The following is a 15,657-nucleotide window of genomic DNA, read 5'->3' as shown; positions in this document are numbered from 1 at the left end:
TCTAAATATTTGTCATATACTAATTTAGAAATTAATATATTTTTATTTTATTTTTATATGATGTAAATATCTAATCTATAATTTAATATTTGTAACACTTTTATCAGTATATTGTTGGTTCAAATGAAATTTAACTTGAATTTCCTAAATAAAGTCTTAGATTAAAATTTTATAAATGAAAAAAATTATTGAGAGACATCTCTCCACTAAAAACTTTCATTAAAACCAATTTAGTTAAAAATATTATACTCTAGACTATTTAAGAAGTCTTTTAGTCTCAACAAAATAATCTATTTAAAAAATATAAATAAATGTGTATTATTATTTTAAATTTGTTATGATATTTTAAATTTCAAACATGTTGAATTATATAAAAAGTAAAATTTAAACTTGTTAACTTATTGGAACATAAATTTATGACTTATTTGGAACTCTTATTATAAAATATTTTTAAATTAGTTATTATAGACGTAAGAATAGACATTAAAAATATATTTATATCATATAAATAAGTTAAATTTTATTTTTATAAAATATAACATACATATTTTTATTTCTATTTTAATGTTAAATTATTACAACTATCTTCTTAGACAAGTTTGTAGATCAAATTAGACTTTAAAGAAGATTAAATTCAAGCATGGCAAAGTCTAGTATATTTCCGCCTTTATCTTAAAACCATAGGTAGTATGAGTTTAAAATCAGGAAGGTGGGTGTAATTTTAATTAATAATGAAATTTTGTTAAAAAATATATTAATAATATTATTTTTTTGCTTAAATTTACTCTTTCACGCATGCACAATATTGGTCCTCGTAAAAGAATAAGTGTACATTTAATTTGATCCTCATTGTTTTTAAAATTAAGCGATTTTAATCCATTGTTAGTCTGTGATTCCAAATTAAAATAAAAAATATTAATGTGATTATTGATAACAAGTGCGACTAACTATCTACACCTAAAATTAATAATATAAAAAATAAAAAATAAAAATTGTTTTAATACATTATAAAAAATGAAAAAAATAATTATTTGAAAGAATAACAACTTAAAAAATATATTGTAAGAAGAATTTCTTTAAAAATATATGTATTAATATTTTAGAAAAAATATCTTTATACTATGCATGATGATTGCATGGTCTTTATTTTTGATATATTCCATCCACATATTATTTGGTCAATAATATGTCAGAAAGTGGAGGTACTATCTGTCTAGTGGTAACTTTGTTTTCACACTTTTACTGAAAAGTTTCCAACTTTTCGTTGAATTGGCCGTGGATCACTCGTCCTGAGTAAAAGTGGTGCACTGCTAACGAAATCTTTTGGGATTAGACTACACTACACACACTCCTTCTTTTTACATTTTTTTTTATTCTGTACCTGTGTTTGGAATTTGGATGAATAAGAAAAGAAATAATGAGAAATTATTGCCTTTTTTATTGTTTAAATTACTATGAATATTTTTTTGAGAAAACATGACTAGGAATATAAGAACAAGAAAAATAGGGAGGTGAGACTAATGAAGAAAAAAAAAAATGGGGGGAAAAGGCTTTTGAATTTGTTTAAATGTAATATTGGATTTGAGGAAGGTGCTCATCAAGCATTGCCTTTTATCCAGTCAGATGTACAAAGTACAAATTTCTCTTTAAAAAAATGGGGGATGACTGCATTAGTCTTTTCCTTTAAGTATCTAAATATAAAATATTTTTATAATATAAAATATAATAAATGATAGATAACATTATTTTAAGAAAAATATATAATAATTTTTTTTAGTTAATTATTTTAAATTTGTATGAAAAATTATATTATTTATTTATATCACAAACGTGTTAATCAACTAATGTGAAGTTATTCTAATTGTTATTTTTTAATTTAAGTCTTGAATATTTAATTTTGTCAAATTGCAAATTTTTATTGCTTGTGATAATCAATATAGATTAATTAGTGACTAAGTGATTAAAAATTAATAGTAAGTTATGCGTAAAAATATATTTATAAGGATAAACTTAATCTATGTAGTGGTATTGTGAACTCAAATATGTTAACTTAGAAATCAATTATATTTCTAAATAACTTGATTTGCATAAATTAAATAATTTTGGAAGTTTTTATCTTGTGTTTGAAAGATTTGAATTCAATTACTTTGTAAAAAATTATACTCGAGAACAATCAGAGATAGTGCAAACAAAGAAATTGTCAGATAATAAGGTCTAGGATTATGATTAAATCTTGCAATTCAATCTTCCAATTTTACATTAAATGGATTTCTGAATATGATCAATTATTGACTTCTGTTAGGTTACTGAAAATTTTTCGTCAAACACTTTGAATGGTCTTTCTCTTAATTCAATTTTAATTTAATAAACTTAAGAAATAAATTACCAGAAAACATAAACACATAGAAAATGATAATCAGAAATTCCTAAAATATGTTTAATGAATTGTTATTATAAAGTACCAAGTTGTTCTCTCATTTCCTTATTAACATAAAGTTAATCACAAAAACACAAATAATTAAATGAGAAATTATAAAGTTGATCAAGTCTAATGAAAAATTAATCACAGTAAAACAACATAATTGATTGAAAAGAAACAATTTCAACTAAGTCAAATTGAGATTCATCTTAGAATCTCCCACAATCTTCCTCAGTTCTTCCTTGTCCAAAAGAGGTTTTACATTGTCCCTAGGTTACTCCTAGAGTTCCATTTCGTAACACAAAACAAAAGGTGCCTTTTTTTCCTTCCTGTTTATAATTAAAATGCAAAACGGTTGTTCTCAAAAAGTAATGGCGTTGATGGTCTTTTTAAGAAATTTGGAGAAGGGTCATCCTAAAGAGTCATAAGGGTGTTCTAGTAGTGCCAACTCAACATGGGTGTGCTCTTTTGATCATTTTTCAGCCCCTTTTATGTTCAACTTCTGCATTCTACCATTCTCATCCTTGTCTGTATCACACTCTAACATAATGCCATCAATTTTGCCAATAAAATCAAATAAAATGCATTAAAACAAGGCTAAAACTTATGTATAAAACCACACAACTACCGATTTATCAATAAATACAAAATAATTGGTAAATTTCATGAAAAAAAACGTATAAAATTCATCTTTGTTCTATTTACTATATTATCACAAATTCACAATGGTTAGGTACTATTTTTATGGATAAAAAATACCTGACCACTGTGATGACTATTCATCTAAAATTATCACATCTTTGAATTGTATTTTATTTAGAATTTGAAAATTATTAAATATATAATGTTTTTATATATAATTTTTAGTTTTTGAAATATACCAAACAGGGAAAAATTGATATCAAAATTTTTATTCTTCAACCCATTTTGTCACCCACAAACTTATATATTTTTTGTAGTTTTTGAAAATTTAATGATTTTTTGTTTTAGTTTCTAAAAAACTTATTAAATAATTTTATATTTATTAAAATGACACAGCTTTAGTCTTTCATTAATGACTAAAAATATGTGCAATGGGAAATTAAAACTATGTCACTTGTTGAACATATAAACTGAAATAATTTATAAAAATAAAATAAAGATATAATATTTTTATAGGCAAAAACATGTTTAACTCTCAAATACATGAATTCAATTTCGTTATGTCATTTAGTTAACCCATTGTTGTTATGTAATTAAAAATGAAAGAAATGGAAAAATGAAAATAGAATAGAAATATCAAATGTGCGTTTGAAAACAGAAATAGAAATAAATGATTTTTTTTAACTCACAAGAAAAAACTTGTCCCAAATTGCCATGAAATAAGAGAAGATATCTCTCTTTTTCATTTTTTTAGTGTCTTAAAACTTAAATAGTTTTTAAAATCATAAAAACAAAAATATATTAAATTATTTATGTTTCAAAAAAATAATAAAATAAAAGATTTAATTTTTTGGGGTTAAATTTAATCTTTTAAGTAATATAAAAAAAAATATTTTTCATAGAAATTATTCATTGTTTCTACTTTCACTCATTTAAACAAGTGATTTTTTTTTCATTTCTTTACTTCTTAATTTTATTCATAAAAAAATACATTTCCCTAACTCTATTATTTATGCTTTTTTAATTATTATTTTTACTTTTTTCTTATTTTCCCTTTTTTCTCTTTTAATCCAAATTGCAAAAGTGTGAAATTGGTAAGTAATAGTTGACATATTCATTTAAATATCATATGTTTGGCGACACTTGCCTGATAGGGTATCATGTGCCCAATTTTCTCCCTCAAGAATATGCTTCTTTTCAGCTAACTTTCTGGTCTTCTACTTTGATAACGATACCTCTGTTTAAGCTTTTGCTCGTCCTTTTTTTTTAATTCATTTTTGTCATGGCTAGTCTACTTCAAATCATTTCTCCTCGTTCACAATTATGCTTCATTGATTTACTTGATAAATCCTATTCTTATATATATTCATCAAGGAAGACTAGTGCTTATCATTATTTTTTAGGCTTCATAATCATATATGATACAACTTTCTTGCTTTCTGATACATATTCTATAATTTTTTTATTAAATCAATGTTTTATTTTTAATTAGTTATGCGATTGAAGATTTATTTATTTATTTATTTAATACTTAAATACAGTTAAAATTAGCTTTAGACGTAACAAATAAATTCATTAAAAAATTTAGTTTTAAACGTTTAATCATTAAAAAAAAGTTTGATTGATTTTAACCGTCATAATTAAAAAAATCATTATTGCATATATTGACGTAATAAACATTCGATCACATAATACTATATTTTTTTTACTTATAATAATTAATATAAAATAATTAAGTAGGTAGTGTGTTTCCCTTAAAAAAAGTACGTAGTGCATTATCATTAAAAAGAAGCATTAATTGTTTTTTTTTAAATTAAAACTTATAATTATAAAGATAATTAAAAATATATATAGAAGACTAAAATCAAATAAAATTATATTTAAGTATTGTTTTTAGTAGAGACTATACGTTTCGTTTATGTAAATGCATGCATGCGACTCAATATAAAACTAATTATTATGTTAAAACAATTTTTATGATAAAAATCAAAATAATTTCATACAAATTAATTGACACGAGCTTAAAAGAAAAGACAAAAAAGAAAGAAAAAAAAAAAAAAACTTCTCCTTCAACTTTATATGTGGCACCACAACTTTGAGCAGAATCAAATTGAATGAGGTTGCCTCCAATTCTGAAAAATCCATTTATTAAGGCAAGTAGGATCTGAATTTTAGTGGTCCTTAAATTCCAGCATGAATTGAAGTTCACCATCGTTAATAAAATGGTATGGCACGTAGGGGTAAGTAAATGATGAGTTTATCTTTATTTTTATCTCACTTAAAATTTTAACCGAGTTATTTATTTAAGTTTAAAGAGAAAGAAAGTTATGCACACTGAAAGTGTAGAATATATTTACATTATATCATCCAATCAGAAACTATAATATCTTATCATTAAAGTCTGAACTTAAACTTGACCTTTGCAAAACTTTAAATGTACATAAAAGGTCAATATAGATATTTCTGCATAATATATCAATATTAACAATATGCGTAAATAAATGGTAGAATAAAAATAAATATAAAACTTAAATCATGGTATGCTTTATAATATACGTTTTAATTTGAAATATATAAAAACTCTTACAACAACAAAATGAGAATAAAATTACGTATTAATTTGGATTCTTGTATCCATAATTTAAAAAGTTTTGGTAATTATTGCCGAAGAACTTTTAACTTGTGGCCACAACAACAATAATCTCAACCCAAAATTATCAAACTCAAGTATTCTGTATCAGAAAGTAACTTTTAACTTTCACAAAAACTGAGATACTTCAAGTATAAGAAGAGAGAGAGCATATAATGATTCATCAGCTCAATCAAAGTGCGTAGAATGTTTGACCTAGTGGGTATTTTGTTTGACCGATTAGTAAGATAATACATAAATAAAAATATAAATTAATACTTCTTTTGTTAAAATATTTTTAACTTCTTAATATGATTTTCAGTATTATTTTTTTCTCATATATGATAAGTAAATTATTAAAATATTTCAGAAACGATAAAAGTAACAATATAGTTAAAAATAATAGTTTATAATTAATATTATTTTATTTTTTAAAATAAATAAATATAAACAAGTAAATAAACAATAGAAGCTAGGGACATAGGATCACGGGGAGATTAAGCCACTTTGAATTCACTTTGTGATCATTTTCTTTCTTTTTGTAATCATAAAATCATGAGCTAATCCAAAGATCGTTCTCTCTCGTCTGGATATGGTCGCAGCAGTTATCATGCATCATCGTGGTTGGAAAAACTTAATTCTCAAAATTAAACTAGTTGTTTTTTTTTCCTTGAAAAAAAAATATTGATCTAAAACAAGTTAATTTTTTATTAACAAAAGAATTCAAATTTATGATCTCAAAGAGAGTGTTTTACCTCAGTTGTTGATAATTAAATATTTTCTACATTATATATTTGAGCAAATGGTGACAAATTAATGAAATTATTGTAGAACATAGTCTCGTGACCTGATCCCATTTGCTTCCACTGTTTGTGTTTGCATATGTGACCCCGTAAAATATTTATCGTGTCTAAGGTCAGAATACTATATGCTATATGGACAGATAACAGCCGCATAAAATTTGATGTATTTTTATGAGCTTGATCCTTAAGTAACAATAAGTTACTACCGCTTGGATTATTTTAATTTTGGATGGAAATGTTCCCTTGAATGTTTTTTTGTCTTTGTTTTGATCTGGTTGCTATCATTATTTCTTCACAATTAAAAGTTAGTCCATATATTTTCCAATATTTTTAATCGTTATATATAATTTTATATTTTAGTTCTTATACACAAATATATTTACAAATCAACCCGTGTATTTTTCAGTTATCAAATTGCAATATTTTTAATCGTTATATATATAATTTTATATTTTTATTCTTATACACAAATATATTTACAAATCAACGTACCCATGTATTTTTCAAGTTTTTATAACTCGTCATATTCATTTTTTATGCAATTTCATCATGTTTACAGTCTTTTTTGGTTTAAACATCAATTTAATCCTATACTTTTAAAATAAGTTAAAATACGGATTCAAAATCATAATTATTATTTTAGAAGGATAATTTTAACCCAATTTAAAAACATAAATAATTAAATTGATTTTTAAAAAAAATAAAGAATTAAATTAAATATAATAAAAACAAAAAACAACTACCAGTATATTTTAGCTAAAACATAATCATTTATCAACCATATCACACGTTATTAATAATGATATATATTTTGACAGAATCCTTGCCTTTCAAGCTGTGTAGCCCTGCAAATATATTAAAGAAAACCCCACGAGCTATATTGCCATGTATATATTTTATCAATTTTTAAACCTGTCTATCGTTTATTTGTCCTTTATCAGTTTGAAAAAAAAAAAATACAATAGACGACTATATAGTATATACATAAAACAAAAGTAAAATCGATGTTTTTCTCTTTCATCTACTTTTTATTATTGGGTAAAGATTTGATTATTTTTACACTATACTTCTATAAGCGAAAAATGTCGTTCAAATGTACTTTTTTTTTATTCTATTACCTATTTTTTTTTCTTAAAATGGTTAAATATTTTGGTTTCAAAGTTTAAACATGATTTCTGTTTGATTTCTCTTCGGACGCTTTTTATTTTAATAATCTGTAATTTGTTATTTGTAGAGGTTAATTAAGTATGTTCCTATAATAATTGTCGTAAAAAATAATGATCATAAGAGTCTGAGTTCGAGTTTTGGTAGAAAATAACATAAAAGATATTTAAGTATGTACATTATGGCCATAGTGAAGGCATATATATTCTTATTATTATTGTCATTTAAAGTTTTTTTCTTTAGAATATAATTGGAAAAAAATATTATGAGATAACCCAAGCTTAGTATTAGTAGTACTTTGCTATTGACTCAAAAACTTAGGATCAAAACAAAGGAAAGAGTCACTTACCTCCCATCAATATTGTACAGCAAGTTATATCACGTGGTGGTCTCTAATTCTTGAAAGTCATGGTTTTGTTCTTATGCTGGTGCGGTGACCCGAGGCACGCATGGGAAAATTAAAAGACTTTTTAATATTCTAAATATTTAATTAAATTATATATGCTTATCACAATTAAAAAAAATCAATATTAAAAAATTAACTGCTAGAAAGTCAAGGGCATAAAATACCATGAAAATCTTCATTAATATGTCACAAGTCAATCATATTTAAGTGAACAAGATATCACATCAAACTTAAATCATAAGGTATTATATTTTTCAATTTTTATTTATTTATATGTTATTTAACTTGCTCATTTTATTTGATATGAGATGTATTATGTATGATGTTTGACCCTGATACTTGCTTGATTCTATCGCCAATAAAGTTGACAATTTGAGCTTGGACGAACTTGAACATCCTATAACTATAGTTAAGTTGAACTTTTAAAAACAAGGCCCAAAAACATCAAGTTTGTGTTTGCTTGATCAATTTTTAATAAAGACTAATTTAGTTTGTATGTCAAACAGAAGTTTAGACTAGACTATTAAATTTCAAGCCCAAGCCTAGTGAGTCAATAACTCTGGTCACTATGTTGCCACATGATCTCCACATTGCAATGATAGGTCACATGATTGACTTTAATATTATAAGTAAGAAATTTGAGAGGATAAAATGCAAGAGAAATCTTCATTAACAAGATACAATTTAATCATATAAGTAAACTTGATATCACATTTAACTTAAAATCGTTAGATTTAATATTTCAATGTATTACTGCTTGATTTGGGTCAACCATCTCAAATCTTTAACACTTCTCCGACATGAGAGGTTGTAATATGGGATATCGGGGGATCTCAACACATGACTAAGATGCCAAAAATGTGAATGTCAACTAATAGTCACATTGCATTTGTGACCCTAACCGTCTAATTGATTCTCTTGCCTGAATGTTTCCTACCTAAACTAAATCACATAGCCATCAATGAGTTATTGCAATTGTCGTCATATACACCATCCATATCTAGTTGTCGGAGCATAATTCACCTCTTCCACTGAATGCAATAAAATGCTCATTAGTTACTTCTGTATCATAATAATAACCATAAACTATATTTAATATATTGGTAATTTTAAAAAAAATCCTAAAAATTTATTAAGACTATGATGTCATTGTGACTTGGACCTTACTCATTTACTTAACCAAACATTTCTAATTGAGGTTATCGAGGTAAAAATGATAATGATCAATCTCAATCCTTAAATTAAAAATAGAAGGTTGAAATTCACTTATGTGATAGTGATATCACCATCAGTGTCATCATGTTATTACTATCATCATCACTAATACCGTCATTCTCGTCATCATCCCCACCATTACCACCGTCAACACCATTGTCACCATCCCCATTGGCATTGATGTGTAGTGCCTTAAATGTACGTTTTTATTGATAAAATTATGGTTATTTTCATAAGGAGTGCATGTTTGACTTCGTAATCATAAACGATTAATTCAAGGATGAAATATATTTTTAATTCCTCAATGTTTGAGAAAATTTATTTTTATTTCCTTTTAAAAAAATATGCCTTTAGTCCCTATATTTACGAAAAATGGTGTGGTTTTAGTCTCTCACAAGGGACAAAAAACAAATGTTTCTATGAAATTGTAGGGACCAAAAATATATAAAAATTTTATAGGGAGAAATCAACATTTCAAAATATTTTAAGGGACAAAAAACATATTTTACCCTTAATTAGAATAAGACTAAAATGAATTATTTAAGAGAAGAACCATATTGACTATTGAGAAATTAGTTTGAGAGACGAGAATTCAAATAAGTTTAAAGCAAACAACTAAATTGGGGGAGAATTGATAATAAGAAAGCTTCCATAATTAAGGATTCATACCATGATTTTCTATTGGCAAAATGTCCTTATCTTAATGTTCTTATCGATTCTCTTTGTAGGTAACTTCCATTCCCTTTTGGGATACAAAAATTTATCTAATTGAATTAACCTTTTTTTTTGTAATAACTATATTCAATTAAATTATTTATGCTACTTGTTAATTCATTTTATCCTTGAAGGATATTAAACCTATTTTTGTGATGTAAGACCTAAGTACCTTCATTTTGTGATTTCTCCTCTTAACTCTTTCTATATTGAAATAACTATATTCTTAATGTTAATTAACTTATTTTGGCCATTACTTTAAGTTTTGAATAAAATTTAAATTTTTTATTGTGATAGTAATTTGAGATTGATTGTAGTATTGTTCTTTGAATTACAAATTTTGATGGCTCATTTAATATGAAGATCATGGTTAGAACACGAGGTTTGGGTCGAGCTTTAGGAAAGGTTATTGAAAGAGCCCTAGGGAGAGAAGTCAGTCGTGATGCAGATGATACTCCATAGCAACGTAGGCCCATAGCACCCACACGTAGGCAACGGGAAACTGCACCTGTTGCTAAGGATGTTGACAATATGGATCATGCGAATGAGGAAGTCCATGAATTGCCTGAAGAAGTAGCTTGTGTTGATGTGCCAACTAATGTCGAGGGTTTTCTAGTAGGACCCTTGTTAGTTGTTATTCATAAGTTAGTTTAGTATTGGAAACTTGCAAGGAAATAACACTGTGTCCCCAATTTATGGTTCTTTTTGTAGAAATTATACATAATTTCTTTATTGTGTGATTTATTAGAGTAGAAACTCCATTTTTGTGACCTAATGTTGAATCCAACTCAATTTCAGGCCAAAGAAGAGAAGGCAAAAGCTGCTGATGACTCACTTAGCGAGACAGATTCGCTCAGCGAGATGCATCCACTTAGCGAGGCATCCAGCTCGCTTAGCGGATAGGAAACCCTAGAAGAGGATAAGATAGAGATCTGCTCACCCAGTGCGCAGTCCGACCGTCCAATGAGGACGTTATCTCTTCTCGCGCTCAGCACGCCCACTCTCGCTAAGCGAAAATCCATCAACTCTCGCTTAGTGAGACATGCTCGCTAAGCGAGCCTTCAGAAACTGAAGAGTTCAAGAGCCTTTAAAAACACTGAAATTGGCGAAAATGAAAAAGACACAACTGGTGGAGAGCAACAAAGAGAGCTTAGTTCAGGAAAATAGAGAGATTTAGGGTTTAGAGGCTGGAAAAGACATTCTCCATCATCTTCTTCCAATTTCTTTCACCAAAAATAGTTTCTTTCTTGTATTTTTGAAGCTTTGCTTGTAATGGAAGACTAAGCCTCTTTGTTGGGGAGTTACTATTGAACCTCTTGATGTAATACTCTTACTATCTATTTAATGTTATTTCTCTGTGTTAATTGCTTCTATCTATGCTTATTTTACATGCTTGTGGCTTGATCACCCATTTGTATGTGTAGTTAGATTTTTTAGTATTGGAAAATGGTTTAAAACCTTAAAACTTGATAGAGCAAGCTAGAAATCTGTATGTCTAGGAATGAAGTGTAGTGATCTAGTCCATTTTACATTGTAGGCTTAATGCAGCTCTTTTAGAACTAGTTTGTTGAGGAATCAAGAACAAAGTCTAAAGAGAGTTAGACTCATTCATGTGAGGAATCATGATTTGAGTAGTTTCTCAGTATAAGAACACTAGAGTAACGTTAAATAGAGAAAAACATATTTTATACAACAAGAGAAACTCAATAGGACACTCCCCAACGCTTTTAACTTGATAGTTGTCACTTTTTATAGCTTTAAATATCCTGTTTATGTTCAAATATATTTTATAATATATAACTCAACATTTGCTTTATTTCAACCCTTATAAGTGTTTACATACTGAATATACATGATCTAGGTGAAACAAATTCCTTGAGGATACGATACTTGATCTTACCGTTTTATATTACTTGTGCGAATTGGTACACTTGTCAACCGTTCCGAACAACCCTACGACACATCATCACGAGTAGCAACATATTGAGCTCATTGCAGAACATCATCACAGGTAGCAAACACCTACAATGCAATTCATACACAAACATTCATTTAATTACTTTAATAACAATAAATCATATTATTACGTGAGAAGTATTAAATGCATCAGAGCAATCAACATGTTCTTCATTCATTCCACCTTCATCTACATTTTGGTCATTCATATAAACTTCTTCGGACATTACGCAATCATACATCCACTGATCTTCATCCATCTTAACAAAACATTCCAAAATTTCAATAACAAACAAAAAACCCCTAGCCACACCAAAATTTATACTCTCATATAATTTTCCCATTTTTTACTACACTTATTAATAAATACATTAAACTAAAATAAAAATGAATAAAAAAATTGTATTAATTTTTAAATCCTAAATATTACTTTCTTCGTATACAAATTATAATTATCAAATGAATATTCTGATTATATATATTTAAAATTATGATTATCAATTTGAATTTTTCTAACTAAAAAATAATAATTTAATAAAAAACATTTAAATTAAAAACATAATTAAAAACAAAATTCAAAACAATATTTATCATGTATACATATTACCAATCCGTAAGAAGTATACAAATTCGTTGGAATACGAATTTTGAATCCGTAAGTTCAATTAATTTTATGGATTATCAATTCGTAACACTAATTCAACTTATGGATTAGCAATCCTTCTGCATTGCAAAATAAAATAGTAAAACCTTACCTCCATTGCTGACCAAACTAGCCACCGCCATACCACCACTTGTCTACCAACCACCAAAGATGGCACAACAACGAACATCAAACTCTCGCCAATAACCTCTCACGGAACGAATGACAATGAACAAAAATGAAAACAAGCTCGGATGCAAAATGACGAAGGATACCTATACTTATAAGCCAGGGGTATAATGGGTATTTAGAAAATTTTGCTGGGTGTACCAGCAATTCTGCTGGTGCCCCAAGCAAAACCCCTGTTTTGTCATACTTAGCACCCAAAACAAAATGGTTCATGGGTTGTAAAGTGTATCATGGGCTGCTAGTGAATCTTGTAACAAAAATTCCTCATTTTTAGCTCATTGTTCCAATTCTTTGCATCGAACGCAAGGAAAAGGTTTCTAGAAATATTAATTTATCTTCAGTAAAAGGAAATAAAAATATTTCCTAAGTATAATTTTTTTTTCCAGAAATATCAATTTATAAATAACTAAAAATACAAGGGGTTTAACTTAGTTTGTTAAGTAAGGTACGTGAGTGTGGTAAACTTTCTATACTGTATTCATTTCCTATGTGTAAAAAAATGAAGCTGGTCGAATAATAATTATTACAAAGTTACTAAAATATTTTCTTACCAAAATTAAATGTAACCATAATATTCTCGAAAAGTAAAATAATAATCAAACATATTTTATAAAATAAAATTCAAGAATCTACACAAGGGTATTTTAATTAGGAATGAAGATTTTCTTAAATGACAAATAAGATTATAAATTAGAAACTGAAGAGTTGAAAGCTTATAAGATAGTTTATTTAATTAAAAGTATTTGTTGAGATTAACTAATAAATTACTAATAAATGTCAAATAATGTAAAGTAACATATTTAATATTTCTAAATTTGAATTTATTTTTACTCTAAAAAAATAAATTTATTTTTAATAACTTATCATATTAAAAAGTAGAACAATAATTTTGCATTATAAAAGAATAGTTAAGATTAGGTGATTTTAAAATAAAATTTTAATAAACTAATATTGTTTAAAATCACATTTCATGTTTTATAAAAAGTAGAATAAAATAAAATAGACCTATATTATTTAAAATCAATTTATTAATATTAATTTTTTTAATATTATTTAATAAGCTAACTTATTTTTTATAAGCTACTTTAGTAATGTATGAAAATAAATTATTTAAAATAATTAACTTATAAAAAATAAGTTACTAAAATAAGTCAGTGTTTCAAATTTATTTTGGTCAAAATGATTTATAATCCAATAAAATAAGCTTATAAGCTTATAAAAAATCTTATGAAATAAAAAAAAATAAACATACTTTTTTGGGGAGTTTCAAAAATTAATATTAATTTTCTTAATTAAGAAAACTGACATAAAAATGATTTTCTTAACTATATTTGGACATACTGCAAATAACTCTTTCCCGGGAGGTTCAAAGACTAAATGATTAATTAATTCATTTAATATTTTTTGTCTGACTAACGGATTAAGTAAATATAGAAATAATATAGACGACGAGTTAACAAATTGATGACATATTTTACAATTAATGAACTTAATTAATATTATTTTTGTCAACTGATTAAACTGATGTATTTTTTATGTTATTTGAATAAATTATTGTTAAAATATTTGAAGGAATAAAATGATGACACTTTTAACCGCATAATAGAAAACAAATAATAATCATATTTAGGGTTTGTCTAAAAATAGGATTAAACAATCTCATATATTCAATAATTAATAGAATTTATACAGCTATCTTATTTTGAATTCAATTACTATTACTAATGGTATGATTATCACATTTAATGTTTCATCTTTAATTTCTCTTGTATATCATTTATTTGTAAAATTAAAATTTAATAATTTTTAAATAAAATTGAAAATTAAAATTATACTAAAATATATAAATATACATGAAAAAACTTATAAAATTATAAAATCTTAATAATTTTTTAATCATTATATTCTTTATTCACCTTTGGAAAATATATACGGCTGTAATTTTAATTTTATAATTTTTATTCGGGCTCAATTAGACAAATCCTTTATAATATTTTCTCTTTCTTCTAAAAATCAATTATCACTAATATTTCATTTTTTATTTTTCAATATAAATCACATGTGGTCTATATCACATAAAATGTTATTTTTTACAAACTAATATGTCATAGGTTTGAGTGAAACTAAACTCAGACTACTTAATTAAACATTTTGAGTTTTAGTTTGGTGGATGAAAAAAATATAATTAAAAATAAAGATTCTATTATAGATAATTAATTAGATTTTTTTGTCAAAGATTAATCATCAATTAAGTTGGTGGTATTTTCTTTTTTAAAAAAAAAAATTAGTGATAATTCACACGGATGTCATATTAAAAAAATATATATCTTTTTTATAAACGTTGCTTAAAACATGAAAATAACCATTCAAAATTTACAAACGAAACAAGGATTTCAAATCATTTTCAAACTTTTGAAATATTAAGAAAACCTTCATATGCAATCATCATCTATTTGACTTAAGAAAAAATTGAAATGAAAATAAGAAACTGGACTGAGAATAAGAAAAAAAGTAAATTGACTTTAATGACTCTTTATATTTTTCACAATACATTTGTATTTTTCTGCCTCTTTCAATGTTCGTCCGTATAATCCGTCTTTGCAATAATTGCACAAAAAATATATTCTTGTTTGCAATAAACATTAATTTCACAAAAAAAATATTCATATTTGCAATAATAGTATTGACTTTTGTACTGTACTTAATTACATTATAAATGCCATACACTACTTGCTTTTTATCTTCTCAGCTCTCAATTAATTATTGCCTTTAATTCCAACTTTTTCAAGTCTCATTCCCTCTTCAATGTCATCTAAAAGAGATTATTCATGACACTACTTTGATGTTTTATTTCTCGTTTAAAGTTTTACTAATAAA

Source organism: Glycine soja, chromosome 2 (genome assembly GCF_004193775.1).
Source record: "Glycine soja cultivar W05 chromosome 2, ASM419377v2, whole genome shotgun sequence".
In the NCBI taxonomy this organism is placed as follows: Eukaryota; Viridiplantae; Streptophyta; class Magnoliopsida; order Fabales; family Fabaceae; genus Glycine; species Glycine soja.
The sequence above is the reverse complement of the archived record's forward strand: the minus strand, read 5'-3'. Positions refer to the sequence as shown.